Source organism: Ranitomeya imitator, chromosome 1 (assembly GCF_032444005.1).
Source record: "Ranitomeya imitator isolate aRanImi1 chromosome 1, aRanImi1.pri, whole genome shotgun sequence".
Taxonomy (NCBI): domain Eukaryota; kingdom Metazoa; phylum Chordata; class Amphibia; order Anura; family Dendrobatidae; genus Ranitomeya; species Ranitomeya imitator.
Window position 1 is genome coordinate 1,082,567,918 of NC_091282.1, and position 18,928 is coordinate 1,082,586,845.

General features: G+C 44.6%; 2 long non-coding RNA genes across 4 annotated transcripts in view; both read right to left on the reverse strand.

The window, feature by feature from the left end:
* Positions 1-5,558: 5,558 nt before the first annotated feature.
* LOC138658286 (uncharacterized) lies at positions 5,559-14,110 on the reverse strand. Of its 2 annotated transcripts, none has more exons than XR_011317428.1 (3): positions 14,037-14,110; positions 13,214-13,431; positions 5,559-6,308 (listed from the first exon to the last, which is right to left on the reverse strand). It is a non-coding gene; the product is annotated as an uncharacterized lncRNA (long non-coding RNA). The 2 variants fall into 2 exon arrangements; XR_011317429.1 differs by having other exon boundaries at positions 5,559-6,541.
* Positions 14,111-17,615: 3,505 nt separating this feature from the next.
* LOC138658287 (uncharacterized) overlaps positions 17,616-18,928 on the reverse strand; it is a 63,986-nt gene continuing 62,673 nt past the window's right edge. Inside the window, exons 2-3 of one of the 2 annotated variants that reach the window (XR_011317431.1) lie at positions 18,181-18,225; positions 17,616-17,877 (exon numbers count right to left, since the gene is read on the reverse strand). This is a non-coding gene — a long non-coding RNA (uncharacterized lncRNA). Of the gene's footprint in view, positions 17,965-18,180; positions 18,226-18,928 lie in introns of both variants that reach the window. The other variant, XR_011317430.1, reaches the window with a different exon arrangement.

An 18,928-nucleotide genomic window follows, 5' to 3' on the forward strand; every position in this document is an offset into this window, starting at 1 on the left:
GAAAAAACAGCTCCTCACTTATTGAACCCATACAATTCCTCTGCACTTCTACCCACCAGTTTCCCCACTTCCTTTTCTGTCAGAGGAAATAACGTGGCCAGTGCAGCCAATTAGTGGTGCTTGATTAGTTGCAGCAGTGATGCAAGATCTGAGCTTGAAGAAACTGTCTTGTAGCTCTCACTTTTCTAGCTTAGATACAAAATGATGGCAGTCCATGACATCTTCCACTAGAAAAGGAAGTGGATAGAATAGCAAAATATTGAAGTGGAAAACCCATCTAAAGAGTACCTGTTTATAAGTGGACAATTTTTGCTTTTATTTTATTACCACTGTCCCCCTAAAAAATGGCACTGAATATGAAAGCCCATTGTGGAGACTCGAGGGTCAGCAGGTGCTCTCGTCCACTGGCACGGCTTTAGAAAGATCGCATGGATCAGGGCTTATCCCATTGAATGCCCACACCCCTTTTCTGTGAGCTGAACACTACTCAGACAGCACAGGGTGAGGATAAAACAGTGTGGTGATACTTTATTGAACCACCAATAGACAATAACATATAGAACAGTCCCAGCAGATACACAAGATGGTGCAAATTACAGAATCTCACCCTTATGCTGGCTCGCCGGGATTAGAGCAGCTGCAACTTTAGGGCTTTCAGGGCCAACTACTCTCACCAGTGGCACCCTGCCAAGTGACCTGACAGTCCCAGCTTGGCTTTTCCAAATGTCTCCATGGGGCCAGGTGAATGGATGGTCCCAATCTAGCTTCTACGAGCGTCTTCATGGGGCCAGGTGGCTGCTGTTCTGTAAAGTCTCACTGCAGAAGGATAAAGGACTTTTTTTATACCAACATCTGTCCTTCAGGCCATTATCCACAGGTCAAGGGGGAGGCGGGATGAGGTCAACTGTCAATGGGTCAATGATGAGTATCACACATATCGCTCTAGTTTAACTAATAAGTGTAAGGTATCAGGACCATTTAAAAATGAACAACAAAAATATTAATTAATATAAAATAACCATTGTGCTGAAGGGAATCAAACCAGGTAATATGCGTGATACTCATCTTGATGACTTTTTTCTGTTAGCATAAAATGCTATTTATGTATTTGTGACATCACCAATACACTCTTGTGTTTCACTCATAATATATTTTCCCTGGGTGTGCGTCCTTTTCTTATACAAATATTCCTATACCATTCACTTGGTTCTTTGTGGCCGATAATCTCCTTACCCATTATTTTTACCTGTATTTATTTCCCCTTTTGTACGTTGTTCTTTTATTGGAACTACACACTAATAAAATTACGCTATATTGGACTGTTTGGTCAGCTTGCTATTTCTGGAGACATGATAGCAGGTCGGGCATCCCGGGGGAGTTCATTACTTATGACCAGGAGGGGATATGGGGGTCCATAGAAGAGTTTGGGACCCATCATTCCATCTTGTTCAAGCAGCGGACAGTAGAGATGGAACACTTACCTCAAAGGCTGCAAGAACTGATGACTGGAACCAGGGTCACATTCCTCAAAATGTAGGAGCAATATCGCTGGTATGCGGTAGGTGTGATCTGAGAGAGTAGGGAGCAGGAGGAATGCTTTATGCAAAATTAACAGGCCTAGGAGAGGCTCCTTGAGGTGGCATGAGACTGGGCTACTTCTCCCTAGAGATCGAACTGTCTTTGGTGTTCCTCACCTTCAATGCAGATGGCGATTGTGCAGATGACACGGGACTATCGCTCATTTCTACATGTTAGAGGCTCCAACACTACCCAAATCTGGAAATTGGGCACCGGGGAGCAGGTGGAGGCAGTCCCCCAGCCTCCCGAGGAAGTAGAAGAAGCTGACACCTGAAGAGGATTACTGAATTACCCTCTTTATCATTTTCTCCTGTGAAAAGCGTTTATGAGTGTAGGAGTACAGCAACTACGCTCTTTTAAATATTTGAATGAGGCCCACCAGTTGTTGCCTTCAAGGGTCTGTGGATAACTGGATGACCCTTCTTATAATTATTTTCTGGCCTTACACATTGTGAAAAGCCTTTATGAGTGTAGGAGTACTTCAACTACGCTTTCAAAATATTTGAATGAGGCCTGACAGTAGTTGCATTCAAGGGTCTGTGGATGACTGAATGACCCTATTTTTATTTTTTCCTGGCTTTGCACTGTGTGCAAAGCCTTTATGAGTGTACAAGTGCCACAACTACTCTTTCTTAATTTTTTATGAAGCACTATATTTGGTGCCCTCAAATATTTATTTATGACCCTGCTTATAATTTTTGGCAGGCTTTGTCCTATGTGCAGAGCTTTTATGAGTTTTTATGAGTGTAGGAGTACCTCAACTATACTTTATTCACAATATTTGAATGAGGTACTATAGTTGGTGCTTCAACGGTGTATGGATGACTCTGCTTGTAATTTTTGTCCAACTTTGCACTGTGCACAGCTTTTTTAAGTGCAGGAGTACCACAACTGCACTTTGTTCACAATATTTGAATGAGGTACTACAGTTGGTGCCTTCAAGGGTGTATGGATGACTCTACTTTTAATTTTTGGCAGGCTTTGCATTGTGCATAGACTTTATGAGTCTAGGAGTACCACTATATAACATTTTGGACATACTTGGGTCCCTTTTACATCTAATTTTTGGCAGTTCTTGCTTCCATCATAAAGTACACAGAAATTTCCAATTGTTTTTATAAAAAAATGAAAAAAGTAATAAAAATTAATAAAAAAATCAATTTACTTTTTTTAAAATCCTTTAAATCCTTAATTTTTTCTTTATATACAAGTCATTATACAGGAAAGAATGTTTAACATTTTTTTTTCTGTAAACTCCAATTTCTCGATTTTGAATGTTTTTTTGTCAGTCATTAAAGTGGAGTAAAATTGTGACACCATTGTTCCCAGCAGCAATCTGGGAGTCAGATATGCTTTCAGGGGTCTTCCCCATGCTGTTCTCCTTCCATTCAGTACTCTTTCTATCCATGTCAACACTTTTACTGCCCCCCAAACCTCCTTATAGTATCTGCCAAAAAAATGCTTGGATTTCCCATTGACAAGCATTACACTCATTACTCGAAATGAGCATCTGAGCATTAGGAATTGCTCAGTTCAAGTAACGAGAATCCGAGCATTTTAGTGATTGCTCATTGCTAGTGATGTATTGTTCATTACTTACTTCACCTGCTGTATCTACATTTGTTTCTTACTTTTAATATTTTAAAGGCTTTCTGCTCCTTGTTCTTTACTGTTGCTGCATATCTTCTACATTGTATCAAGAATCCTATTTCTACGCAATATACTTCACCCATAAAGTGAACCTATCACCAAGTTTCCCCATATAAAGGATAGCCACCACCATTAAGGACTTTTTACAGCCTACTAAAATGCTGTAAAAATGGTGCCCAAAGCCATCTACAGATCCAAAAAAATACCTTTTATAATACCCACAGACAGCGTCGACCGGTCCAATGGGCTTCTCTGGTCAGTACTGTAATGCATACACCCCAAAAAAGGCCAAAGAGCGCCAATGAACTGGAAGTAGAGATGCACTACAGTACCTTACTCTGCTCTAAGCAGGGCAGATAGAAGTGTGCTTGCACAGTAGCACAATTGGGGGATAATGTGTGGCCGGCGTAGGATGTGTCATCCACATGAAGCATGGAGGACTTTGATTTAAAGAAGAAAGGAGGTACTGGATCAGGTCCAGAGATGTCCATTGGATCTGACGACTCTGTCTGTGAGTATAAGGCTAGGTTCACATTGTGTTAAGTACATTCCGTTAAACGGATCCGTTAAACGCATGCCCAGAAAAGAGCCAAATTTTTTGAAAATTTGGCTTCACATTAACTCTTGGGTTAACGCACGTGACTACGCTTATGTCATTCTGATGTCCGTTCGTGAAGCATCCGTTTGTCTGCGTTTGGCACTGTCAATAAAGTTGTTCTCTTTTTTTTCTTCTCCTTTTGTCAGCGTCGGGTGTGGGTGCATACACATTCTCCATTTTGAATGCATTGAGTGAACTTCTGCTAGCAAGATGTTTGTGTCTGAGCTCGTTAGATTTCGCTTGATGCAGTTGCGACTTCGTCAGAGAAAGCGTATTTCTCAAAGGAGATATTGGATCCATGAAGTGAATTTCTTATGGAATACAATTGGGCCTTTCACACCCTGTATGTTCAGCTTCGGGATCATCCCTTCAAATTCCCACGTTATCTACGGATGTCCATTGAGACCTTTGATGTTCTGCTCTCGCATGTGAAGGATGAGATACATCATCAGCGCAGCACTTTCCGTGAAAGCATTTGTGCGGAGCAACGTTTAGTGGGGACTCTGAGGTAATTATAATTTTTTTGAACATTCTTCTATTGACAAAGACAAGATGTAATTTATCGTGCGGCATAATTATGTACATTTAGCCTATTGTATTATTCCATTTTAACTAGCCTTTTTGTTAGTTGTCCTTTAAAATCCTAACAATATATATATTTTTTTTCTTTGTGATTGCCGACAGATATCTGGCTACCGGAGAATCTTTTGCGTCACTGCATTATCAATTTAGACTTGGGAAGTCAACCATTTGCCAACTGGTTCGGGAAACTTGTGATGCCATTTGGAACAACTTGCAACCACTTGTGCTAGCAACCCCGACAACAAAAATGTGGCTAGCGATTTCTCAACATTTCGAGGATGTGGCTAATTTCCCCAATTGCATTGGTGCCGTGGACGGCAAGCACATTTGTATTCAGAAACCAGCGCATAGTGGATCCCTATACTATATCTATAAAAAATACTTTTCTATTGTATTGATGGCTATTGCGGATGCTAGATACCGTTTTGTTGCTGTGGATATTGGTGCGTATGGCCCGACGAACGATTCCAGAGTCTTCAGAGACTCCAACATGGGGAGATGTTTGTACAGCAACAACTTTAACATACCCTCAGCACGACCTCTTCCGGGGACCGAAGGCCCAAGTTTGCCCTATGTTTTAGTTTGGGATGAGGCGTTCCAACTCAGACAAAATCTCCTAAAGCCGTACTCAAGCCGTACGCTAAACTCCACAAGATGCATTTTTAATTATCGCTTGAGCTGGGCAAGACGTTATGTGGAGTGTGCCTTTGGTATTTTGACCTTAAAATGGCAAATCTTACTAACTTGCATGCAACTGCAACCTGAAAATGTGGACCGTGTAGTGAAGGCATGCATCTGTCTGCACAATTTTGTTTCCAGACATGAACCACAGGTGGTTGACCCCGATGACTGTGATTCGAACCTCATCAGCATAGATTCGACTGCTGTTCGGTCTACAGTTGAAATTATGAGGATTCGTGATCAATTTGCTAGTTACTTCACACATGAAGGCCTTGTTCCATGGCAAGACATACACGTGTGAAAATGTTGAAGCCTGATGTTATTGTTGAAATGTGTGGGGCAATTTTTGTTTGTTTGAGTTCCCATAACCTTATTTATCTAGTGTAAAAAGTTAAAGTCATATTATGTAGTGTAAAAAGTTAAAGTCATACAAGAATATGAAATTTTAAAGTAACAGTTTACTATAAATCTTAGAAAATTTTCCAACCGCAGTGTTGGTAGACATTTTAAACATATGATATCCCATAGGGATGAACAAAAACATACACAAAAAATTGGGTGAAATGAAATTAAACACAAAAAATGTAAACGCTGTAATTGCAACAGGTTGGTGACAGTGAACAGTACTTATAGACTGTAATATTGCGCGGGCGTATTGTCTACCCAACTGTATGATGGACTGCTACATTGCCTCTGCTTTTCCATGCTCGGTTCACCCCGGCCGCTGTATTGTGGGTTGTAGGCTGGCATGTCCATGCTTCTTGTTCTCGAGGAAGTGGGATCCTGGGGGCCCAAAAATTCCTCAAGTAGGTCATTAAGTCTTTGCCTAAACATAATGTTTCTGTGTGCCGGGATATTTTGAGCTACAGGCACATAGGACAAAAACAGGAGCTTCCACTCATTGGCTGCATATACAGACTCACGGGATTGCAAGTCCGTAATTTCCCGCCTCAGGTCTCTGTGTTCACTGCGACACATATCCTCTACCCGTTGGAGTCCATCGACAATTATGGTATCAGCTTCATCTTTTTGGGATGCTCGCTTGCGTCCACGCTGTGCTTGCAAATGGGCACTGACACCAGAAGCCACAGTACTTCTCTCCACAGATCGTGGCTCACTCAGGCCAGACACATCTTCAGCACCCGTCTGCTGGCTTGGTTCCAGTGGAGATGGCTACAGTTCCTCTGCCTCTCTAGGCACAGCGGTACTGCATATCGTTCTATAACAAAAAAAAAGTCAATTATTTTAATTTAAACTATTTTGTCTCGCACACCTAAATCTTTTTACTCACGAGCGCTGTGACAAAGTTTTTTTGCAGAAAGAGCAATTGCTCATAATGCACATAAGGGGTGACCCGCTTACCACCAGATCCACTGGGTGTGTTTTGGCTGTTGCGGAAGTCACGTACAAAGCGATCCCTAGTCGATCTCCAACGGGTATGGACAGCATCGGCTTTAAAGTTAAAAAAATTAGATAAATAGATGATAGATAGATAGATAGATAGATAGATAGATAGATAGATAGATAGATAGATAGATAGATAGATAGATAGTAGATAGATAGTGGATAGATAGATAGTAGATAGATAGTGGATAGATAGATAGTAGATAGATAGTAGATAGATAGATAGATAGATAGATAGATAGATAGATAGATAGATAGATAGATAGTTGATAGGTAGATAGTAGAGATAGTGGATAGATAGATAGATAGTTGATAGTTGATAGATAGTAGATAAATAGTGGATAGATAGATAGATAGATAGCAGATAGATAGTGGATAGATTGTTAGGGTTGGCGGAACGCACCAAATATATAGTTTATTAGATGGAATTGGTGCGTTCGCAACCCGGGATCCACCGTGCAGGAAAGTACCTGCTGCTAAGTAAGACGGACTATATGGCGGTACTATAAGTATACATACAAGGGTTAACTTCACCCTGCGTGAAGGAAGCGATCCTGTTGCGTCACAGGACCGCGGTACCGCACATAGACCACTGCTGGCACAACACCGCAACTGGGTGTGTAAGGAAACTATTAAAATAGTAAATAAAGGCACGAGAGTGCGTGCGGTGCCGCACTGACGGACGCCACTAACCACCCAGGCTTGGGTAAGGAAAGCGCAGAGGAAGCGCACGGCGCCGTACTGGCGGACACAGCAACTGGACGCTGTGATGTGTGTTACGTGCTGCTGGATAAGTCGGGCACTAGATAGCAAACATACACCTTCCGCGAACAGACATTCAATAGGGAGGGTTATTTAAAGAGCGACTTTCACTCACAACACACACACATATTTACAAGACAATACTAGCGCATGGCCGTGCGGTCATGCGCAGTTTATATAGTTGCAGCACAGAAAGCTGCTACTGAAGTTTTTGCCCTTTCAGGACCTTCCAGAAGGACCAATGGAAAGTGCTGCAGTACCTGAGCATGTTTTGCCCTTTCAGGACCTTCCAGGAGGACCAATGGAATGTACTGCAGCACCTGAGCATGTGACCGAATATGTGGCCCTCGACCTCCAATGGGAGACCCTGCCCTGGGCATGCTCAGTGTGAGTAAACAAGGACTTAGTCCCAGAGAGGCTCGATCGCCGCAGATCAGTGCAGGGTACCATAGGAAAGCCAGAAAAGGCAGTAGTGACCCTATGCACCGAATCAGCCCCAGCGAGACGCTGGGAGCGACGCCTCCGCTGAGCAGAGCCCACTGCGGCCGATACCGAATGGGAGACCGCAGCAGACACGGATCGAGACTCCCCCTGTGCAGCAGAGGAAACTCGACTCCTAACATTACCCCCCCTCCTAGGGCCCCCCCTCCTTGAGCCTCACTACGCTCAAAAGCTGCGATAAGCAACGGAGCCCGAATGTGCTCCACAGGCTCCCAGGTTCTATCCTCTGGGCCGTGACCTTTCCAGTCCACCAGATAAAATTTCTTGCCACGTACCACCTTGGACCCCACAAAAGCATTCACCTCAAACTCATCCTTGGATGAACCCGATGTCCCAGCAGATGACTCAGAAAACTGGGACAAATGAACGGGCTTTAAGAGGGAAACGTGGAAAGTATCGGTGATAGCAAGGCGTGGAGGAATAGCCAAACAGTAGACCACAGGGTTGACCTGTTCCAGAACCTTAAACGGGCCAATGTAGCGAGGAGCAAACTTAGTGGACTCAACTCGCAGCCTGATGTTACGGGCGGAGAGCCACACTAAGTCACCAGGAGCAAAGACCGGAGCGGGGCGCCGGTGTGTATCAGCCGAAACCCTCATTCTCTCCTTGGAGGCCCGGATGGCATCCTGTGTGCGGTCCCAGATGTCACGTGCCTCCACCGCCCAGTCTGCCACCCTAGAATCGGTGGATGACACGGGCATGGGCACAGGGACACGCGGATGCTGGCCGTAATTAAGGAGAAAAGGAGTTTGACCAGTGGAATCGGCTACGGCGTTGTTCAAGGCAAATTCTGCCCAAGGTAGCAAAGATGCCCAGTCATCCTGCCTAGCAGAGACGAAATGTCGCAAATATGTCACCAGAGTCTGGTTGGTTCTCTCCACCAACCCATTCGTCTCAGGATGGTATGCAGAGGAGAGGTTTAACTCTATGCTGAGTAAACGGCAGAGCTCTCTCCAAAACCGAGATGCGAACTGGGGACCCCGATCGCTGACAATCTTATCAGGCATACCATGCAATCGGAAAACGTGTTTAATGAACAACACTGCCAAGGCCTGTGCTGAGGGTAACCGAGGAAGTGGCACCAAATGCACCATCTTGGAGAAATGGTCGGTGACAACCCAAATAATGGAGCAGCCACGTGACTTGGGTAGACCCACCACAAAGTCCATCCCGACCATCTCCCAGGGCCTGTCTGCCACCGGTAGAGGGTAAAGCAACCCAGCAGGTCGTTGCCGAGGAGACCGATTCTGGGCGCAAGAAACGCACGCCTGAATATAGTCCTTGACATCTCGGGCCATATGCGGCCACCAGTATGTTCTCGCCAGAAGCTCAGATGTCCTCTTGGTCCCAAAATGCCCACCCACTCTGGAGGAGTGAGCCCAAGAGAGAACCTCCGGTCGCAAGTTAGCTGGTACGAAAGTCTTGCCCGGGGGCACAGACTCTAGCGAAACCGGAGCTACAGTTCTCAGGCTCTCAGAAGGGACAATAAGCTGAGGCTCCTCCTCCTCCTCCTCCGATGACACCACGGAGCGGGAGAGAGCGTCAGCACGAACGTTCTTCTCCCCGGAGAGGAAATGGAGAGTAAAATGGAACCGGGAGAAGAACAGGGACCATCTAGCCTGGCGAGAATTCAGCCGCTGGGCCGTTTGCAGATACACCAAGTTCTTGTGGTCAGTGAAGACTTGGAAGGGAAAGCGAGCACCCTCCAAGAGATGTCTCCACTCCGAAAAAGCCAACTTCATGGCCAGCAACTCCCTGTCCCCGATGGAATAATTCCTCTCCGCTGGTGTGAAGGTCTTGGAGAAGAAGAAGCAAGGATGCTTCCGACCTTGAGCATCCTTTTGGAAAAGGACTGCTCCAGCACCAACGGATGAGGCATCCACCTCCAAGATAAATGGCTTATCAACATCGGGGCGATGTAGGATGGGAGCGCTAGCGAAGTGTGACTTGATCGAGAGAAAGGCTTTGGAGACCTCCTCTGACCACAACTTGGGATTTGCTCCCTTCTTGGTGAGGGCAACCAAGGGAGCTACCAAAGTTGAGAAGTGTGGAATGAACTGTCGATAATAATTAATGAACCCCATAAAGTGCTGCACCGCTTTAAGAGAATGGGGTTCCTGCCAGTCCATTACAGCCTGTAGCTTGGCAGGATCCATAGCCAAACCCTGGGCAGAGATGATATGACCAAGGAAAGGCAAGGACTCCTGCTCAAACACACACTTCTCCAACTTGGCGTAGAGGGAGTTTGCCCGTAAGAGGTCGAAGACTTTGCGAACATCTCTCCGATGGGAGTCAATATCTGGGGAGAAGATGAGAATATCATCCAGATAGACTACGACCGAGGTGGTGAGCATATCCCGGAAGATGTCATTCACAAAGTCTTGGAAAACGGCTGGGGCATTACAGAGCCCAAAGGGCATCACCAGATATTCATAGTGCCCATCCCTGGTGTTAAAAGTCGTCTTCCATTCATCCCCCTCATGGATGCGAATCAGGTTGTAGGCACCCCGCAGATCTAACTTCGTAAATACCCTCGCTCCCCGTAGCCTATCAAACAGCTCAGATATCAGGGGTAATGGGTACTTGTTCTTAACGGTGATGGCGTTAAGACCCCTGTAGTCTATGCATGGACGTAAGTCTCCAGTCTTCTTCTGTACGAAGAAGAACCCAGCCCCTGCCGGTGACACTGACTTCCTAATGAATCCTCTTGCCAGATTCTCTTGGATGTACTGAGACATTGCCTCCGTCTCCGGGAGAGATAACGGATAGACTCGACCCTGGGGAGGCTCAGCACCAGGCAAGAGGTCAATAGGACAGTCATAGTGGCGGTGAGGCGGAAGGGTCTCCGCAGCTCTTTTGGAGAACACGTCTGCATAGGGCCAATAGTACTTGGGGAGAGAGGAAAGATCTGCGGGTACCTGTGTAGTAGCAACCTGAACGCACCCCCTCTGACATCTACCCTCGCAGGATTTACTCCATCCCAAAATTCTCCCAGAGGACCACTCAATATGAGGAGAATGGTAGCGAAGCCATGGTATCCCCAACAGGACCTCATCAATTCCCTCAGGAATGACTAATAGGGAGATTATCTCCTGATGTGATGGAGACACAGAAAGCGTGAAAGGAATGGTTTGGTGGGTAATCTGTGAGGGTAGTGTTGACCCATTTACCACTCGAACGGTCACAGGCTTGGCGAGCATCACCAAGGGTATTGCGTGACGCTGGGCAAAAGAGGAAGACATAAAATTACCCTCTGCCCCAGAATCCACGCATAGCTCGACCATAAGAGTGGATGGGCCTATGGTAATTGTCCCCTTGAAGGACAACTTTGAGGCAAACGTCGCCGTGTCTAGTGTACCTCCTCCAACTGCCACTAAACGCTGACGTTTCCCCGACCGCTGAGGACCCTTGGAGGCAAGATGTCCTGACTGCCGGTAAACATGACGGACCTTATGTGCACGGGCGGACTGAGACTTGGATCCCGCTCGTGTCACCTCTAAGGCCTCATGTGACTCGGACGCCTGGACTGGAGATTCCAAAGGTTTGGCGAAGGTGGGAGCCAGCCGAAACCTCTGCCTACACTGGGCTCGCTCCAACCTTCGCTCGTGAAAACGAAGGTCTATGCGAGTAGATATGGCTATGAGCTCCTCCAGTGTGGCGGGAATCTCCCTAGTGGCCAAAGCGGCTTTCACATGGTCAGCCAGCCCCCTCCAAAATACGGGAATGAGGGTTTTATCTGACCATTCCAACTCAGACGCTAATGTCCGGAAGAGAACAGCAAAATGGCTGACCATGGTTGAACCCTGAGTCAAAGCCAGCAGCTGGAGCGCTGTATCATGGGTGATTTGAGGTCCTAAAAAGACCTGTTTCAGAGAGTCCAGAAACCGAGGAACACTCCGCACCACATGATCGTTGCGCTCCTACAGCGGCGTAGCCCACTCCAACGCTCTGTCCGACAAGAGGGAGATTATGAATCCCACCTTTGCCCGCTCAGTAGGGAAACGTGCAGCCAGGAGCTCGAGGTGTATACCACATTGGCTCACGAAACCCCTACAGGACTTACTGTCCCCAGAGTATCTCTCAGGCAAAGGAAGGTGAGATAGGGTCGGAACAGAGGTGGCAGTGGGTAAAGCTGCTGCAGCCACGCTAGCAGCCTGAACAGCTATTGCGGTAACATCCACCGCCGAGGTTGCACTCTCAAGAGACGCCAACCGGCCCTCCAGCAGCTGGATGTACCCCTGCAATCGCTGTTCATCCGCCATTACTTAGCCAGATCCTGGCGCTAGTATTCTGTTAGGGTTGGCGGAACGCACCAAATATATAGTTTATTAGATGGAATTGGTGCGTTCGCAACCCGGGATCCACCGTGCAGGAAAGTACCTGCTGCTAAGTAAGACGGACTATATGGCGGTACTATAAGTATACATACAAGGGTTAACTTCACCCTGCGTGAAGGAAGCGATCCTGTTGCGTCACAGGACCGCGGTACCGCACATAGAGCGCGAGCAATAAGTCAGCGAACACAACCCCAACTAGGATTGAAGTCCGATTAGACCACTGCTGGCACAACACCGCAACTGGGTGTGTAAGGAAACTATTGAAATAGTAAATAAAGGCACGAGAGTGCATGCGGTGCCGCACTGACGGACGCCACTAACCACCCAGGCTTGGGTAAGGAAAGCGCAGAGGAAGCGCACGGCGCCGTACTGGCGGACACAGCAACGCTGTGATGTGTGTTACGTGCTGCTGGATAAGTCGGGCGCTAGATAGCAAACATACACCTTCCGCGAACAGACATTCAATAGGGAGGGTTATTTAAAGAGCGACTTTCACTCACAACACACACACATATTTACAAGACAATACTAGCGCATGGCCGTGCGGTCATGCGCAGTTTATATAGTTGCAGCACAGAAAGCTGCTACTGAAGTTTTTTGCCCTTTCAGGACCTTCCAGAAGGACCAATGGAAAGTGCTGCAGTACCTGAGCATGTTTTGCCCTTTCAGGACCTTCCAGGAGGACCAATGGAATGTACTGCAGCACCTGAGCATGTGACCGAACATGTGGCCCTCGACCTCCAATGGGAGACCCTGCCCTGGGCATGCTCAGTGTGAGTAAACAAGGACTTAGTCCCAGAGAGGCTCGCTCGCCGCAGATCAGTGCAGGGTACCATAGGAAAGCCAGAAAAGGCAGTAGTGACCCTATGCACCGAATCAGCCCCAGCGAGACGCTGGGAGCGACGCCTCCGCTGCGCAGAGCCCACTGCGGCCGATACCGAATGGGAGACCGCAGCAAACACGGATCGAGACTCCCCTTGTGCAGCAGAGGAAACTCGACTCCTAACATAGATAGAGAGTAAATAGTATATAATTGTTTTTTAGTAGATTTAGTAGATTTAAAAAAAAAAATATATCAAAAAATGTTTAAATTTTGCAAGTTAACTTCAACAATATTTACCAATTTTTTTCTTAGAGGATGTCGACTTCTCCATATATCGTGGGTCAAAATGGCATATGATTTTATCCCACAACTTCCTGTTTTCGACTATGGTGGGAACTGTCGCTTTGGTCCCATATGGATGGATTGGCTTCCACTAGAGTGATCAGCGTCTTGTTATGTATGTCCAAGGGTTCTTCGTCAACCACAATACTTTTTTTTTTGCTGGGCGGCTTGGACTATGTAAACACAAAACGTTATATTGAAAGGTTAAATTTCATTTGCATTTCACTGGATAGATAGATAGATAGATAGATAGATAGATAGATAGATAGATAGATAGTTGATAGATAGTAGATAGTTTATAGATATAGTAGACAGATAGTTTATAGATAGATAGTAGATAACTAGTGGATAGATAGATAGCAGATAACTAGTGGATAGATAGATAGTAGATAACTAGTGGATAGATAGATAGATAGTGGATATATAGAAAAAGAAAACAAAAAGCAGCACCAAAAGAAGACAAAGGGTGCAAAAAATCCTTCCAGGTATATACCAAACCTCATGTTATTATCCAGAAAAATGAAGGCAGCACTCCAATAGAAAAAATAAGGGTGATTTATTGGCCCATGTGCGGCGTTTCAGTCCAGGGTGTGGACCTTTCTCAAGATACTGGATACATATATAGTAGATAAATAGTGGATAGATAGATAGTAGATAGTGGATAGAGAGTAGATAAATAGTGGATATGTTTGATTAGTAGATTTTTTAATGCAAAAAAAAAGGGAAAGGTTCTTTTGTTTTTTGTGTCAAAAAGGAACATTAATGGCGTGATATTTACCACTGGGAGGTGTGGCGACAACAGGCGGCGAGGCTGTTTTTTTTTCTTGTGCCCTCCTTGTTCAACAACCTATGGTGTAGTTAAAAAATTTTTTTTTACAATTCTTGTATCAATAAATTTATGCGTGAAATACACAAAATGTGTGCCATGTACCTTTGCCGCTTTTGCCTGTTTCTTGGGGGGGGCCTAGCAAGCTCGGGCTCTGAAGACTATTTGCAATAAAAACATGATTATACACGTGCTTACCTCAATACACTGGAGTGACACACAACATTATTGTGGCTTTTTAAAGTGCAAGCCTACCGTTTGGGAGGAGAACACGGCAGACACACTGCTGCTGCTGCTGCTTGCCTCACTATCCTACATCTGTGTGCAAACAAAACAGTACATTATTAGTACACACACATCCGACATGCACTACACACTCCCATGATGTATACAGAGATATAAAATATAATAATACATAGAATTGTACTTACATTGCCTCTGATCTTTTGCAAGACACTCTCACAATGTGCTGCAGGCGTCTTGAAAATGTGTAGTAGTGTCACTCCTAAAAATGGCTGAAATCATATTTCCTGTCACATGACCAAATGGACCACCCTCAAACGCAATTCAAATATATGGTTTTATTTGGAAATTTTGCATCTGGCTGCATTTGAAATAGCCTTCAATGGCAGAATTAACGCTTCCGTTAGTCTTGTGTTAGCTTGACCGGACCCGAAAAAGCTGCAAGCCGCGTTCCAAGGTCCATCATAAAAAAAGTAATGTGACAAATGCATGCCAATTTTGGCATGCGTCACGATGCGTCAGACAATGCAAGTCTATGGGTGGGTTACAATGTCTGTTACATTGCTTTTTCACTACTTAAAAATGTGTCCGTTAGACGGACTCACCTAGCGCAATGTGAACCTAGCCTAATAAAAGGTATTTTTTGGACCTGAAGATTGGGGGCCTTTCTACAGCATTCCAGGATGCTGCAAAATAGATCTTAATGGCGGTGGCTGAACTGTACACAGGGAAAACCTGGTGACAGATTCCCTTTAACAGATGTCAGTGGGTGATGTACAGAGCTAAATGCTGGCTAAGGTGGAAAAATTGGAAACTGGCAGGTGCAAATGATTCATAATGGAGCCTAAATATAAATAAAAATAAGGATTTATATATTCTAGCATTATCCAAGCAGTAACAACACTGGTGTCTTATTAAGGTACCTTCACACATAACGATATCGTTAACGATATCGTTGCTTTTTGTGACGTAGCAACAATATCGTTAAGTAAATCGTTATGTGTGACAGCGACCAACGATCAGGCCCCTGCTGGGAGATCGTTGGTCGCTGAGGAAAGTCCAGAACTTTATTTTGTCGCTGGATCTCCCGCTGACATCGCTGGATCGGCGTGTGTGACGCCGATCCAGTGATGTCTTCACTGGTAACCAGGGTAAACATCGGGTTACTAAGCGCAGGGCCGCGCTTAGTAACCCGATGTTTACCCTGGTTACCAGCGTAAACGTTAAAAAAACACTACATACTTACCTTCAGCTGTCTGTCCCCGGCACTCTGCTTCTCTGCACTCCTCCTGCATCCTGTGTCAGCGCCGGCCAGCTGGAAAGCACAGCGGTGACGTCACCGCTCTGCTTTCCGGCTGACCGGCGCTGACAGTGCAGAGGAAAGCAGAGCGCCGGAGGACAGACAGCTGAAAGTAAGTATGTAGTGTTTGTTTTTTTAACGTTTACGCTGGTAACCATGGTAAACATCGGGTTACTAAGCTCGGCCCTGCGCTTAGTAACCCGATGTTTACCCTGGTTACCGGGGACCTCGGGATCGTTGGTCGCTGGAGAGCTGTCTGTGTGACAGCTCTCCAGCGACCAAACAGCGATGCTGCAGTGATCGACATCGTTGTCGGTATCGCTGCAGCGTCGCTTAGTGTCAAGGTACCTTTAGAATCATGGAGGTTGTAGAGAATAGATTATATTGTTTGCCCCCATCACATACATCTACATGATATTAAGAAAAGGGGTTAAATAAATTATCTTAATCACAGATGACTCAATGTGTAATTTTGTAAACCATTTCACACATTAGGTGCAATGAACAGCCATCTTCAAACATCTGTATAACCAAAAGTTGAGTGTGTGCAATCCACTATTTATAAGTTTGTGACATTTTTATTATTTCTCTAATTGCACACTGAGGTATTTCACTGTGACATATTCCAGTAAAGCTCATCAGCTCCGTCCTCATGACAGGAGATCTAGTTAGAGCTGCATGCCGTCTACGTAACACACTGTTATAAGCATAAACATTTCTATAAAAACTGATTTTGGCAGGAAAAGACACTGAAACCATCTGTGATCCATACATTAGATGCAATATTCTTTGATCTCTTTGGCTGTAGATACATCCTTTTCTTAAACTGCATTAAATACTTTTAACATGTCAATACTTGATTCTTCTTTGGAATGGTTCTTACATGGCCGGTTCTCCAAAGACAACTTGTCTCTCACAAAAAGGCTCAGCTGTGATTTTTATCATTACATCAGCTATTTTGATTGTTGCTGTTGTGCGTCTCTATATTAAAAGTGAAAGCGCCACTTGTGTATTGCTAATACCTTCATGTTTTGTGTTTCCCATCAGCTGTGTAACCTCTGGAATATTTTTGTATGCGTAAAGTAGTCTCGGACTCTTAGCTTTTGGACCTGCAGAAAACCACTTGATTTGAAGTCCAAAGCCAACCATACACATGAGATATTGAGGGAATGTTCATTTGGCTGCTTAGTTATTACTCCAGACTTTCCAATAAATATGTATATTGAAACAAAGTCAATTATTTTCCTGGCAGCAACACAGTATAGTGTAATCCAGTCCATCCAAAGTCATCTGTTTAGTCCATCATGCATGAGCAGTTTACGTTGCTATGAATATGTAAATCATGTGAGTGTATAACCATGCTTTCATCTTTACTCTTCTTGGTAAACTTAATGCACATATATCTTTTTTAAACCTTACAAACTATGACTGTGAGAGCTGCAGCAAATGTGTTTGTAAGGGGACAAAGTTCAGTTCTACTGCCCTGTGTTACTTACATGTATCACTTGTAATGCCCCCGTTTCTTTAAAATAAATTCAGGGGGCAGTTCCTAATGCAGATGTGTCCGGCCCATAGTCTTTAATGACTCGTTAACATATAAGAAAAACATGGATTACTCTGAAATAAGACATCGGATCGCAGATATTAAGGTGTCATTTTATTCAGCCTTCTATGACCTATATGCCCATATACACATAGAAAAAGTCAACCACCAGCACTCGGATGCAGGATGCACGCTCAAGGGTCCCAGGATCCAATCGGGCCCGAAGTCACAAATAAAAGAAAAAAAGCAGCATCCATACCAGGTGAATTGTGTCCAAAAAACGATCTTTATTCAGCCATATAGAAGATGCAACGTTTCGGGCACAATGGCCTTTGTCATGTTTGACAAAGGCCATTGTGGCCGAAACGTTGCATCTTCTTTATGGCTGAATAAAGATCGTTTTTTGGACACAATTCACCTGGTATGGATGCTGCTTTTTTTCTTCTATATGCCCATATAGACGGCTTATGAGGGGTGATCCTACTGACAGATGCTCTTCAAAGTCTGTAAAATCAGTAATTATAGTTATCCATGATCCTGTTATATAGTTTGTAACATGTATGTAGTTTCAACTTTATACTTAAACTGTATTGCCGATTATGCCTTGTACACCATAAACATCAAGTAGTACGCTGCTCTGTTTCTTGGCTCTCCCGAGGAGTACGATGGGAACTGCTTTCTCCGATTTTTCACAGCAAACCTGCACCCTGTTAAAGAGAACTTCACTATTGATATCCCATATACTCGACTGGGACTATTCATCCTTGTTCACATGATTACTATACTTCACGTCACTAGAGGAGAAAGAAAACATTACATCATGTGTCAACAAATTAGGACACAGGGAGCTTTTGTAAATTCAACTGTATTAAAAGCGTTCTTGATAATTTAGGATCAGTGTAAAACTCTTTTAAATGGGCACTGCCAATTCAATAAACTTTGTCAATTGAACAATTAAATGTAAGAAACTTTGTAGTATATCATACAAATATGCTTCTTTCTCTACTTACAAGCCATTTCTTTCAAATCCCTTCCACTGGAACTCAACATTCATTCTGCAAAAATGAAAATCCATGCTGTAGAAATGACAGGATAGCACTGGGATTGGGTTAGTGTACTGTGGCTGTGAACAGAAGCTGCACAAATTTCCTTACCCCCTGAGGTTCCATGCTCGGTTTATGATTAGTTGGGCTGGTGAGATGTGACCTCATCTTCACACAGTATAGATGACATCATGCCAGGCAGGCAAATCAAATGTCACGCTGTGGAAACCAGAAGCTCAGGAAATTCATGCAGCTCCTGTCCACGGTCAGAGAGCACTCACCTGGACTATGGATCAGGATTGCAAGAGCAACTGCCAGCTAACTGAATGATCAGATTACAGCTGCCCATCAAATTTAATAGAGAAGAGATGAGTAGAGTGATAGGGGCAGAGAAGAATGGTGCTGCTGATTTTTAGTAAGTGTCTCACCCCATAGCTTGATTCGCAGCTACACTGCTCAGTTTTTCTGTATAATGTCCTCGATGTAGCTGCTTCTAACCATATACCACATAGAGACAGTTAAACAGAAATCCCTCATGTATCTGTGTGCTGTGTATGGTAGACATCATTGCAGCTAATAACCACCTACTGAAAATTTAGAAGCCGAGAATACAAAGGAGAAAACAGGTGTAACATTCAGAATACATACAGTATAAGAATACTGGCCAGAAATGGTGCTATTCCTTATGTACACACACATAATAACCTATTTTTAG